Source organism: Hipposideros armiger, unplaced genomic scaffold (genome assembly GCF_001890085.2).
Source record: "Hipposideros armiger isolate ML-2016 unplaced genomic scaffold, ASM189008v1 scaffold_902, whole genome shotgun sequence".
Lineage (NCBI taxonomy): Eukaryota > Metazoa > Chordata > Mammalia > Chiroptera > Hipposideridae > Hipposideros > Hipposideros armiger.
Genome location: NW_017732252.1, coordinates 273,561 through 287,771, shown reverse-complemented (window position 1 = coordinate 287,771; position 14,211 = coordinate 273,561). Strand labels below are relative to the sequence as shown.

Genomic DNA, 14,211 nt, shown 5'->3' with positions numbered 1-14,211 from the left:
GAGAGAGAGAGAGAGAGAGAGAGAGAGAGAGAGAGAGAGAGAGAGAGAAATAAGAAGGCACAGGTGTGGAACATGTGGAGTCTTGCCCACCATCTCCCTCTGTCTGCAGGTACCACCCCAGGCCTTGGGCACCTGAGGCAGCATTCTTCTGGGATGTTACGGCCAGTCTGGTGTGTGCATTTTACTTCTCTCACGTCCCAGAAGTTGGAGACCAGAGAGGCTTTGGCCACTCCAGCTTCAGAGAATTTTAGCATATTAAAACTATGGACAAGTCCAAACAGGATTACAAAATTTTCCTATTTTAAATGCCTATACGTAACAAATCAATGCTATTAACAAAAATCAAACGTTTTCACTTGAAATAATTATATATTCAGAGAAAGTTGTAAAGATAGTACAAGCTGTCCCTGTGCCTCCTTCACCATTTCCTGTGATAATGGAAAAAAAAGAAAATGGGAAACGCATTGCTAACAGAGTCACTTTATACAAAATAGCTTCAGGAGGCTATTAGGGAAGTGGGGCCTGCGCACACCTTCCCCCTCAGTTCTCAGAGCTGCTATTACATTGCTAAGCCTGTTGCTAAACTCCGCTCACGGCTGACTCATAAACACCCTGGAACAACTGCCCGAAGGGCACCTATGACCTATACCTCCTCCTTGCAGTTTGCCCCACATTCATTTGCATATGGGAAGGAATCAATCTCTCTTACACTAGCCAGCAAGCCTTCATTTGCATGAAAGAATTATACTGTGGGGTTTTTTTTCCTTTACAGACCTTTCTTTGTTCTCTCTGGAGGGCAACCGGGGTTGCTACCTAAATGTGTGTCTCTGGGATTCAAATCCTTTAAGACCCCAAATAAACTTTTAACGTATTTTACATCCTCATACCTCTATTGGTTAACACCTCCAATGATTGGTTACATTTTACATAGCTATAGTACAATAGTAAAACTGGAAACTGAGTTTTGTATAAAGAGTGTGTATAGTTCTATGCCATTTTGTCCCATATGGTAGATTCATGTGTCCACTAGTGCAGTCAGGGTACAGAACTATTCAGTCATACTTACCCCCCTGTCCTGCCACCCCCAGCCCCTGGAAACCATTAATCTGTTTTTTAACGCTATAATTTTGTCATTTTAAGAATGTTGTATAAATAAAATCCCACAAAATGTAAACTTTGCATATTGACTTTTTTTTTCACTTAGCTAAAGCTCTTGAGATCCACCCAAGTTGGTGCATGTATCAATAGTTTGTTCATTCTTGTTTATTATCCAGTAGTAGTGCACGTTATGGACTTCTTCATTTGGTTATTTGCTACCTGTATGTCCTGTTTGGTAAAAAGTCCCTTTATGTCTTCTGCCATTTTCTAATTGGATTGTTGGTTTTTTAACTGTTGAGTTTTATAATTCTTGTATAGTTTAGATATGCATCCTTTGCAGATATGTGGTTTTAAAATATTTTCTCCCAGTCTGTAGATTTTTTCATCTTCCTAACAGGGTCATTCACAGAGAAAAGTTTTTAACTTTGAAGAAATTATATATATCTCCAAAAAAATGTATTACACATTTTAAGAAAGGAAAAAACTATCAAAATTGTAATACTCAATATATACTGATAACAAAAGATGAATACAAGTCATGTTTGACTTTTGCAATTACAAGAGGTGCTCAAAGTGGTTACCGTCAGTGTAATACAGTTTACCCTTTTTTTTTTAATTAAAAAAAAAGGTTTTTTTTACCCTTTTTTAAAATGTGTATACATTTTTTTATATATATATAAAGTAAAACCTTGGACTGTGAGTAACTTGGTTTGTGAGTGTTCTGCCTTGCTCTTGGAAAATGGGCCATTTGTTTCCCCTAGCGTTTTCACAGAATGAAGAGGAAAATATATAAATACTTATGTATATAAGACCATTTGTAGAAGAGAAAGGAAAGAAAATCTTTCCTTCTCTGGGACAGATATGCCTGAAAGAAAAAAATTAGCCTTGAATTAGCCATGAATTCCTCTTCTGTCTTTTATTTCGAGAAATCCACAGAAAATACAAATCAAGGAAAATTCTTTTACGTAAAGATTCAACTTAGTTACGTACATTATTATAAGTCCTACTTGTTTTTAAGCTCACCCAATTTTACATATTTATACAAACAAAATTAAAAAAAAAGAAATTCACAGGAAAAAGGCTTGGAGGTAATCATAAAAACAACTATGAAGATAAAACTATCCACATCACAGCACACAATTGTGGGTAATAGAAATAGTGTGCTGGGAGCCATAATAAAATCCTAAGTAGACAAAGAAAAACCCATCTACAGAGTTTGGTTCTGAGGTGAATGGAAGGAGAGGGGAAAATGGGTGGTGGCGTAGACATAGGTCTTCCTGGCTCACTTTGCAGTCTTTTCATTCAGTCATCAAAGCAATTTCTTAGAATCACTAAGGCTTATAGAATGCAAAAACCTCTAAAGAGGACTACACTAGAAACCAGTGGTTCTCATTCATCCCTGGTGTGCATAAGCATCAGGGGAGAACTTTTATAAATACTGATGACCAGACTCTTGGAGGGTCTGCATCAATTGGTCTAGGAAAGAACCTGGGCATTATTAATTTTTTTTTTTAAGCTCTCCCAGATGACTGCACTATAGAGCCACTGCTGGTTAGCTTTGAGTTAATGGCCTGCTACAGTGCTTCTCTTCCCTGATCACACATTAAAATCAGCTGGGCAGCTATTAAATGCTACGGTCCCACCTGCTGAGATTCTGAACAGTTGGTCTAAGGGAGAACCCAGACATTAAAAGAATGATAATAATAAACCAAACCAAACAATCAATGCTAAGGAGCACCCAGCGCTAAGAACCCCTGGAAATGGGTAAGGACAAGGGTATCTTTTTTGGATAGGGATGGTGGGAGGAGAAAGACAGAAGGAGAACAGGGTGTGGATGAGGTTGTAAGGGGATGCAAAACCATTTCACCTGCTTTCTAATTTTCCCCCTAACTAAGCATTGGCTGGGTCTGAGAGGCTAGAGTTCCTACTTTTATGAAAACCAGAGGCAAGCATATTGTGCCGGCCCCACAAGGATGAGAGTCAAAGGAGCTAGACTCAAGGCTTGGTGTCAGCCTGCAGGTAAGCTTCGCTTTGTAACCCTCTCAAGGAAACTGTGAAGAGTTATCCTCCATGAGCCACAAAGTTATAGTTTGATCAAATCCACCCACAAATCTATGACGGTACTCTTTAATAGCCACTCTCACACAGCACCATACAATATCTCGTTTATCATTTGGATGAAACCTTTATTAAAGACATTCTGCCCCTTTCTCCATTTGAGAATTCAGCTTTAGAATTCTGAAATGATTATTCGTACAAGATTTTGAATTCTTCTGACAGTATCTCCTCTGCCCCCGCACCCCTCACACCCCTTGGTGTTGGAGTCACAAATGGAATAATCTGGCTTGGCAACATTCCGGGAAGTTAGAATACAAATAGCACTTCTAAACTCCGTAAGATGTGACAGGAGTTTTCATTTTAATTTGATATCTGTAAACAGGACTTGTTTTGTTTTGTGTGGGTTTTTTTTTTTACTTTTTCTTTTGTTTTATTATTCTTTTTGAATTTCAACCTGAAAGCCCTAGATGACTTGATTATGTATTTGTAATGAGCTCATAAGGCATCAGGGCAGGAGGGAGTTCTACAACTATGCCAGCCTTCCTGTGGTTCAGGGCACTTGTTTTAATATATCCCAGGGACAATTGGGAAGCAAAATATATTTCAAAATATTTTTTAGAAACCTTACACTACTAACACGTGAACCCATCCAATTTACTCACTGAGCTATTTCTGTACTTAGTAAAATCATGGCTTTTAGGGAAAGCAAACATGTTCACATTTAAGTGTATATTCTTTTACTGACAAGTATATATTACTGGAGCAAAATCAAAAGACTGGTTTAAAGAGACCACTAATTATAGTTTATAAAAAATTTATTGTGCCTCTAGATAATCAATGGGTTTTTCTACTAATTGTTTTTTTCTTTTTTTGGATGATTCAACCTTCAGTCTACATAAGTTATTAGAAAGTATAACAGTGTATTTCTTATTTTAGCCTTGTAGTTAGAAATAGCTCTGTTAGTAATAGCCATACACTAACAGAAATATATCATTTAAAGCTCTTAATCTAAATAAAGAAACCACTGAGGTTGGCTGCTGAAAAACTGATTATTTCAATTGTTTTGTGAGAAAATGTTATGTATCTCACAGCATTTTAATTTACTGATGATTAGTTTTATTGCTACCCACTAGAATGACACAAAAGGAAACAATAATCTTATCTTGTACAGTTTGATCAAGTCACAAGAGCATAATAAATATAACCTTTACATTAATGGTCTGTGGGGATAGATACTTCCATGGGAATTGCTAATAATCAGAATTAGCTGTGGCATATGCTGCAACGAAAATGATTCTGTTAGTAACATTTCATTACCACCACACGAATTACCAGGAGAGCAATGTGGATCTATAGTACCTATTTTAATTGTACTTAAGGAAAAAATAACATTTATTATTTTTTTTTTACTGACTTTTAACTCTAATATATATATATATTTTTTTTAAAGCAGGTTTTTTTTGTTTTTGTGGGCTTTTTTTTTAAAGGTTTTATTGGGGAATTGGGGGGATGGGAACAGTGCTGGGGAATTGGGGGAAGGGGAACAGACAAGTTGCTGGTCCTTTTGTTCTTCAGTCTAGTTGTGGAGGACGTTGCTTCACTGGCCCAAGTTCGCACCATCATTGCGCTCTTCCCGGGCGAGGCAGATCAGTCGCCGGCTTCTGGACGGCCGCTCACTGTGGCTGCTGGCCGCTCACACTGGCTGCTGGCACATACGGTAGCCCATGGCAACCCACTGCCACAGGGGCTGCAGCCTACACCGTCACCTGCGACTCAGGGCAGCCTAGCTCCAGGCTGAGCTGTTGTTCATTATCTTAGCTGTGGAGGGCAGTGTCACTGGCCCTCATATGTGGGATCCAAACCGGGGCTCTCTGGCGTCCCAAGCCAGTTCTTAACCATTGCGCCACTCAGCCGGCCCTTAACTCTAATATTTTTAAAGAACGGCATATGCAAGAAAACAGTGGCTGGATCAGTGAACTTCTCCCACTTAATTCACTAAGCCAAGAACAAGCCTTAAATTTAAAACATGCACATTGGATACAAAATAGGTTTAAATGGATTCTATTTTCTGTCAGTCAGACTACTGTAAATATAGCAGTGAATGGTGTCATATAAATGGGGGTATTTACTACCATAAATGTGTATTAAAATTAATGTCTGCTTTTAAAATTTTATTTTGAATGATATCTTGAGACACCTGGAACATTCTTTTTAAAAAAATTATTTTTTTAGTTACAGTTGACAATATTCTTTTATATTAGTTTCAGGTGTACAGCATAGTGGTTAGATTTATATAATTTATGCAGTGATCACACCCATTAGTCTAGAACGCTCCTGATACTATACATAGTTGTTGCAACATTATTGACTATGTTATACTTCTATGCTGTACTTTATATCTCCCTGACTATAATAATATTTAGTTTTAATTTAAGTTCTTTGCTGAAATTCTACTTCAACTAAAAATCTTATTAATATGTTTTCACATTTAGGTCTCAACTGCATCTGTCAAGGTAATGAAGATTGTTTTCTGATTCCCTGGCCAAGAATTTCATCAGGTAGGTTCATTATCTACTCACTGTCTAGGCTGGTTAGTTCATGCGATGAAAGCCTGGGGCTCATGACAACAAGGTCAGGGATTCAGTCATGTCCAGGTTAATTTACCTTGACCTCCGCTCATATTCTACATCCTGAACAACTTCTTACAAACCTGTGGTTCACCAAAGATTCAGCCCTAGGACCTGGATTGTCACCATCAGAAAAATAACCCTCTCTCACTGATTGAGGGGCATTTGGTTTGTACACACCACATGAGCATTGCTTGTTGGATAATTTGATGATTACAACAATCCACTTAATATTTTGTGTAAATGAGTAGGTTTTGCTTTTCTAGGGCAACTGTAATGATTTAATCATTTCAATTTTGAATTAACTTTGTTTAAATTAATTTCCTATGAAGTCATTTATCTTCACATTGAGACCACTAAAAATTATCTAAATATTGGATAACTGCCAAATCAGTCTGGGGGAAGAGCGGTTTCGCTGTGGATCTGACCCCACCCCTTAAGCCCTGCTGATGCGGTAACTCCATTCTGCTTATGAGTATCTCCTTACCATGTTTAGAAATCTCCTGGGGGTGGTTCACACATTCTTATGACTATAGTCTCCTTCATCTTCTTTTGGGTACCATATTTTTTTTTTCCATTTTTAATCCGACTTTCAGAGGCAAAAGCTTCCAATGGCCATATAGCCTCTAATGTTTGTCAAGAGCAGTGCCTACTGTGGGGTATGATCTGGCCCTGCCGCTGCTCCATTTTTTACCTCAGGAAAGCAAGTGGTCTTGAAACTCCTGCTCCCTTTGTGTGTTATACTCTGATAAACAAGCCTGAGAGCAGTGCGTGTTGATAAATATTTTTTAAGCCAATAGCTCTTTTAATTACTAGGTTTTAAATCTCAGCTCTTTTCAGTGGTGTGGCTGGAGCCAGCTTGCCAACTGAAAGTTTGAAATCAGCCATGAGGGGAGTTTTCACACCATGGAAATCAACAAATGCTACAAATCAGGACTTTTTACTTTCTTAGAGCTGTTTAACAGCACGCCACTGCCTCTTTCTCTATTTCTTATCCTTTTCTCTCCAAGACTCTGGCATGTGACCAGAGAACTGGGAAAATAATTGGGCTGACAGGATGATAACATTTTTCCAATTCTGACTCTTCACCTAGGTCTCAATCTCTTTCCTTAGGGGCCTCCCTTCTCAGAAAACTTCTAGATTCTTAATGTAAGCAGAATCCATGTGGCTCCCCCAACCCTAGCAAAGGTCCCAGACTCTTCCCTGCCCCACACATGGAGTTGAGACAATGTGGGCTGTAAATCTGTTACTGCTGCTGAATTCTTTGTTCTCTCAGGGAGATGGATACAGGACCTGTTTGTGTACCCCCATACCCAAACACACATTTTCCAATTTTCCAGTCATGCCTCAAGAAAAATAAAAAACAAACAATAAAAAACCTCTCAGAATTTGGGATCCCAGTCTAGGATCGCAAACATTTTAATTATTAAGTGCAATGAACCATTTACTAACCTGCTAATTGCTTCTCCCTCAACCTCCTCCCATTTACCATACCACCTATGTCAGGGCAATTGAATAGGATGAAGAAATCATTTTAGTACTTGGGGACTAAAGTGTTTTAGTACTGGAGAAGAAATAACTAGAATCATAATAATTTTTTATAAGAATGATTTGATATAACTTCATTCTTTTGAACCGTTCAATAGGCTTTACATCATGTCTTCAGACATTAAAGAAGGGTTAAAATGTTTTTACTTAAGTTAAACAGATTCAAACCTTTAGAAATTCAGTATTCCAATTTTCATGACCTCAGTTAAGTACGTTACTTGCATTAGGTCACTCTTTAAAATAAATTAGACTCCAAAGTATTATAGTTACCAATTTATTATGAAACTTACCCAGTATAGCAACACAATAGGTTTACTAAAATTAAGGTTAATGAGAAGACACACCAAGGTGTTTCTCCTTTTAAAAAAATAGTTATAATAATTTCCACTATTTAGTTTCTATGTACTGTACAGTACAAAGCAATCTCATGCTTCTCCCCAAATGACAGATAGTTGAAACCTGGACACTTGACTCTATTAACTAGCACAGTACAGGGGACATCCATGCTCATAACCTACTATGCTCATGATGGTCAGCATCTTCCAAAAAGAAAAATCAGAGTTACCAACGATATCTTGGTAGGCTTTCATGTTCTGATGGATTTATTGAAGAGCCTGTCTGTGCCACACACTGTGCTGTGTAAGAGGATGAAGTGATAAATGAGACTGGTCTGATCCTCTGGAGGCCCCAGTCTTGGGAGGATGTAGGCACGTGATCCAACTGCTACAACGCAATGTGTGAGGATGTGAACAAAGGAATGTGCAGAGTGGCTCCCAGGCCAGAGAAGGGACACTAATCTGCCTGGGAAACAGGCCAAGAAAGTTAGCCAATGTCTGTGCAAAATTGCTTCAGCCACTGATGAACTTGGGCTCTAAGCTGTTTCTACACCCTGTAAAAAGAGCACGTGTAAATGAAAGGTGCAAAATCAGTACCCACTGTTAATTCCCCCTCCTAATCTTGTGCCTCTCGGTGTTCATGCCATCACAATCACTGACCTGATTGGAGCCCCTGGCTCTGTTTGTTTTTAGTGCCATTTTTCCCTTCAATGTTTATAGCTGAGGCAAAAGAGACTATCTATCTAGTTCGTGTTCTAAAACCCGCTAAGAGGTACGCTATACAGTTACATTAAAACACCTCTTAGCTTTCCTTTTATTCAGAATGATAGTTCCTAACTTTTCAAAATTACCCTTTGCACACATTTCCTTTCTTGTAAGATGAAAATCAAACTTTATTCCATCCTGGCATTAGGACTGATTGTGTAATCTGCATTTAAAATAAACATATTTCTCTCAAAAGTTTTCAGAAATATGTGACTGTCAAAGTACATACAATATGGTAAGACCCCTTCCCACATGGATGAATAAACTCTCCTAGAACATTGCGGAGAAGCATTCAGATTAGAATGTCAGTGTCCTGCCTATTTACTTAAAGTAGAAATACTTCTTTTAGTAGAATACTGCATTTTTTTCTGCAGCGGTATATTTCTGAAAGATAATCTTCAAACAGTGCAAGCATTCTTTGTTCTTTTTTCTTTAATGATTTTGGAAGAATAGATTGTTTATACAAATAAGCCAAGTCTGCTTTCTTATCATGCATTGTTTTAATCATTAATTACCCTTTAGTTTTTATCTAGTTTTATTACTTCCAACACTGATGTCTTCTAAACCAAAAAACAATTCATTTAGTTTTTATCTAGTTTTATTACTTCCAACACTGATGTCTTCTAAACCAAAAAACAATTGATTCATGTCATTTTGGACATGACTGAAAAGTCATTCAACATATCTTGAGTAGGTCTAAAACATCATTGGAACTGCTCGGGAAGTCTTCATAGTTAATTAACAACCCATTCGCTTTGGATGTACAAAAAATAGAGTCAAACAGGTGACTTCAGAGGTTTCATCTTTGTAAATCTTATTTCTGTTATCTCTGGCTTAACCACAATTAAAAAAAAATCCCTTCCAGAAAACCTTATTATCCTAAATTTTCACAGTAGAAATTATAGGTGGATATGGATGCAGAAACTTAACAAATAACCTCCTCCTCAGAAGGTAATCCAGAGGAAACTAGCTACCACATAGCCTAGTAAGTCTTCAGGTTTGAAGGGTGACTGTATTTTTGTTTTGCCAGTAGTTTCTAAGCCTTCTTAAAATTATAAAAGGAAATGATTTTTAAATAGCAGTTGATAAAAGATTTAAATGCCTTATAAAGAGAACTAGATGGTGAGGATCATGAAATCCTGAATTGTGTTTCTGAGGGTGACTGCAGCAAAACCTACTTGGGAGACCTTAAAAGGGGGATCTATATTCTTTTAATAATGACATTAATAAAAGTGATATAGCGGTCTGTCAGGAAACAAGGAAGTGCAGAGTGACTGCTCAGTGTTTCTTCCATTTTGAGATTCTGTGACAAAGAATCTATTTTTTTAAAAAACTGTTCAGAACAAGGCTCAAGGCCCGGGGTTTTCAATTTATTAACAGGCTTATAAAAATTTATTTGGTTACTTCTAACAAGAGTTAGCAAGCTTAAGCAAGGCAGAATTCTGAAAATTGTTCTCAAGTTATGGGTCAGGCCATATATATGCCCAACCTCAAGTTGCTATGTGAACTTTAGCAGAATCATAAACATTGCCAAGTGGAAGAGGTGGTATGACCCAATGTCTCTGAACACATGTACCATTTACTTTAAAACCTCAAAGCCTGATAAATAGGGAATGCTACATCCTGTTTTATGGGTTGGCAATGTTTGCCATGCAGGTAGAATACATACAGGTAGAATTTCATACTGTGCTAAATCACAGAATTCTGAAACACTTGGGGCCTTGCAAAAGGCCATATCTCAAAAAAGTCACTGCTTCAAATAAATGTGCCATTTTACAAAATTACACCTACTGTATCAGAAAAAAAATGTTCTTTCGTGTGAGTGACATTTATGAGACTGCCATTTATAGGGAATAGGACATTCTCACATAGAAAGGCTGAAGAAGGGTTTTGAAAACTGAGAGTGCTCTGTGAAAGATAAATGTGGTAGAAGTCTACGATACTTATGTGGGAAGAGATTCTCTCCAGAGCTGGACAGTTTCCCTGTAAAAATGAAGCCTGCATTACTATGAAGAGAATAATTACTTGGTTATACTTATAGCATTAATAAGATTGTCAGTATATTTCAAACCTGCCAACATCTTTGGTCATGGATTTTCACCTTGTTAGAGTTGGTCTTGGTAGATCCTTTGGTCTAACAAGTCTTTTATTTTACCCGTGTGGAGACTGAGGCTGAGGAGCTTCTGGTTAGAACTAGGAATAGAATCCTCCAACCCCCATTTCCATTCTCCAGCCAGTTCACTTTCCATTACCCCAGTCATCTTTTAAAGAAAGTTCCTGAATTACCATCCAGAGAAAGAACTACCTTCCTGCTGCCTCTGAACAAACAGGGAACCAAGGTTTTATTTACTCTTCACAATCAATTGCATTTCAAATAACATTTCTCTGGAAAGGCAATCACCAAACTACAGAAGGAAATTTAAATCAAGATTAAGGATGGAAGTGGTTGCAGATCTCAGGACAAAGTTTAGCTCTTGGTCAAGAAGTGACCTCAGATCTGAGACTGCGGAAACTGCCCAAACCAAATTCTTCCAGGATCCCTTCTGATGGGCACCGCAAGATTGTTCTTATCCAGAAGTAAGATACAGAGAGGAATCCAAATCCCTAAGTCTTATTCTTTCGGACTTCTCTGCATCGTGGGGTAGAGATGAGCGATAAAACGCCAGGAAGCTAGACGCTTGCTGAATTCCTTAACTGATCAAGCGCAGCACCTTGGCTGGCCTTTCCGGGAGAGGGGCGCAGGGGCGCAGGGGCACGCTGGGGAGTGTGCAAGCATGTTCTTCCCAGTGCGAACGGGCTTGGACAGTGGGGTCCTGAAAGCAGGAGCTCGAGGTAGGCCGAAGCAGATAAGGGAGGGGGACCATGTGGCGAAAGGTACACGGCAAATAACCAGCAGCGTGACCCACCTGCGGGAAGGGTGCTTCCAAGCTGCTGTGGTGTAGGGCAGCTGCAGCCGGGAGCGCCGCGGGGCCACGCTGGGACAGGGTGATACAGCCTTGCTCCAGCTCAGTGCTGTGGCTCGCGCTCTGGCTGGCTTAAGAAGGCAGAGAGGGGAGGGAGGACCCACTAGATTTCGTAAGAGAAAGGGTGAAGAAAGCGCTTCGAGGAAGTGTTCAAGTTGGGAATCCCAGTCAGCTGGAAAGACCAGAACTTCCCGTTCTGCCACTGCAGCTTTGCTACAGATGTTGCTGCTGATCTCAGGCCAGCAAGTTTTTAAGGGTTTTCCCCAGAGCCCTTAGGATCTGTGTATCCCTGGCAGATTTGCAGCTTGGAGAGGCTGAAAAGGACCTCTTTACTTAAAGGAGGCAGAGGGCCCTCTTTGAGTAGCTGAGAAAACACAACTTGGTTGATCAAGGCTTCTAGGTATTGCTTTTAATGCCATCTTGTCTCAACGTAAAAGGTGGCATTTTTCTCCTCTGCTTGGAAGCCCTGGGTTCTTCTGGGGCTCATAGCTTGGATGATGTTTAATTTGAGGGTTTTAATGTAGGTAGATTGAGTCATTTAAAAGAAACAAGCCAAATAAAAGAAAGGGATGATGTTCAGGATACCTTATTGTTGATATGTATCTATAACTATATAATATATTGTAGAATAATATGCAATGATATATATTGCATAATTAGATTGATATGTCTTTCTGTACTGGAGGAGCTTAAAAGCCACAGCTATGCTGGTTTAAAATTTAACTAACCTTAGAGGCAAAGCACCCCTGTAATGCCAAATGCTGTGGTCCGGAACCCAGAGTCCTCCCAATCTGTCTGTCAGCCATCTCTGGTCTTAAGTTCCATGGCACACTTACCAAGGTCCAGATGTTCAGCCTCATGGGAGGCCTCTTCCCAGCACTTTTGAGTCAACTTTCCCTTTGCAACTCTCCTTATAGCCTTTTGTGGAGTCAGCTCAGATTCCATGGCTTCTAAGAAGTCACTGGTTGCAATTAATCTTTTCTTTTTCCATATAGTATAGTTTATGCTTCTAATACAGCAATAGGGATAATTGCCTCTTATATATCCTCTCTCCTGAACTGTAAACTGTGAGAGTTGGCACCCTATTCTTTTCCGCCTGGAATTCTCCACCATGCCTAGCACGGTGCTTTGCATATAATAGGTACTCAATATATATTACACTTGTTAACAAATCTATTGCCAATTATTATATTACAGCTTGCAACAAGCTCATCTGATAGTATTCGTTGGGCAAGGAAGAACTTAAGAAGGTATTCATCAATTTTCCCAGTTTGAAGACTGATAGGGTGAGAGAAGGTTGTAGAACTTGGAAAGAAAACCTCCTGGTGTGTCCCTAAGAGACCTCATGGTTAGTCAGCACAGTTTTGGTAACTTGCCCCTGGTCTAGCATCTGGCTGTAAGCCTTGTAGGCACAGAAACTTGATTCTTAGCACACCGAACCTGATAGTCAAAACCGGGATGCTGATTTGTTGGTTGTCAACAGGACATAAAGCAAATAGTTACTGTGAAAATACAGACACCAGACATTCTAGCCATCACATTCCCTCCTTGGGGGCCTATCCAATGGAAACCATTTTATGTGGAAGGCTACTCCCTGAACAGGGAAGTGAGTTATAAGATTCAAAGGTTGCTGGCATTTGACCATCTACTATGCAAACCATGGTGACATGCCTGCCACAGGAAGCAGACAGCTGTGGTCTGTTGGACCAAGGTCACTCTGGTGTCAGGGCACTATTGGGTTGTCGGAAAAGTCATGATGCATTTTTGCAATGAAGAACATAGAAAAAAAAATCATGACTTTTCTGACAACCCAACAATATTTGGGTCCATTATAAGTTGACATAGTGGACAATCATATTTCAAAATGCCACCTCCAACTAATAAACAGAGTCGTTGCTTTATATATTTATTATTAGGTGGACAAAAATTTTTAAAACCTGATTTTAATAAGAGGCAGATATATTTCAATTATGTAAGCTCTTTTTTTTTTTTTTTTGCCAAAGGCAACTAGAGTGTAAGAAAAGTAAGATTAAGTTACTGGACTATGAAGAATAGAGGAAATTGTCTTTAGCACCAAACTTAAGAGGTATTTGACTTATTTATCTTGTGGTTTAAAGATTGCTTTTTCCCTTGGTCCTAGGAGGGACACACAATCCCTAGTCTTTCCCTAAACCCTTGCTGTAGAGGGGAAATTGTTTTCAAAGATTCTAGCAACCCAAATACCAAAGGACTGGCGGGATTCATCCTTTTCCCTGAAGTTTTTCAGAACTCCTGATAAGCCTTCCCAGATGTTACAACAAAGAGTTCCTGTTTAGAGATTTCCACATATTCTGTGCCCTACCTTCCTGCAAGTAGTCACTTGCCAGCCTACTACCACAATTTCTCCATATGGCAGAACTTAGGGAAATTGATGAAGTAGGCTTAGAGCCAGTGTTCATGAAATGTTACTAAATGATTGAATAAAAGTGTGCCTTTAGCATCTTGGATCTCCTTTGCTATGTTGTTTTTCTCCTCTCAGGGACACTCTTCTGTATAGTCTCAGGTATTGGCCATTCCTCCCTCTTCCCCAAGGCCTCCCCTTATAATACAACTCGCATTACTACTGGTGGGGCTTTCAACAGGTGCTGACCCTGGAGGCAACTGACTGGATAGTCTCTAGTTGGCATGTAGATGGAGAATTCTAATTGACTTAATCATTTGCCTTCTAGTTGTTCCTGGAGGAAAAAAAATGGAGAAATGAATCTTTAATGGTGGGGATTTCAAGTACTCTGGGAGATATTTTTGAATATGGGTACAATGAATATTTTGTCTTTTGCT

At 39.1% G+C, this 14,211-nt stretch overlaps 1 protein-coding gene across 1 annotated transcript in view; it reads right to left on the bottom strand.

Moving 5' to 3' along the window:
• Nucleotides 1-11,455, bottom strand: part of STEAP4 (STEAP4 metalloreductase) — a 21,693-nt gene extending 10,238 nt beyond the window's left edge. Inside the window, exon 1 of the mRNA XM_019630359.1 lies at nt 11,338-11,455. The gene's annotated coding sequence lies outside the window, so the exon portion shown is untranslated. The remainder of the gene's footprint in view (nt 1-11,337) is intronic.
• Between the last annotated feature and the right edge of the window lie 2,756 nt (nt 11,456-14,211).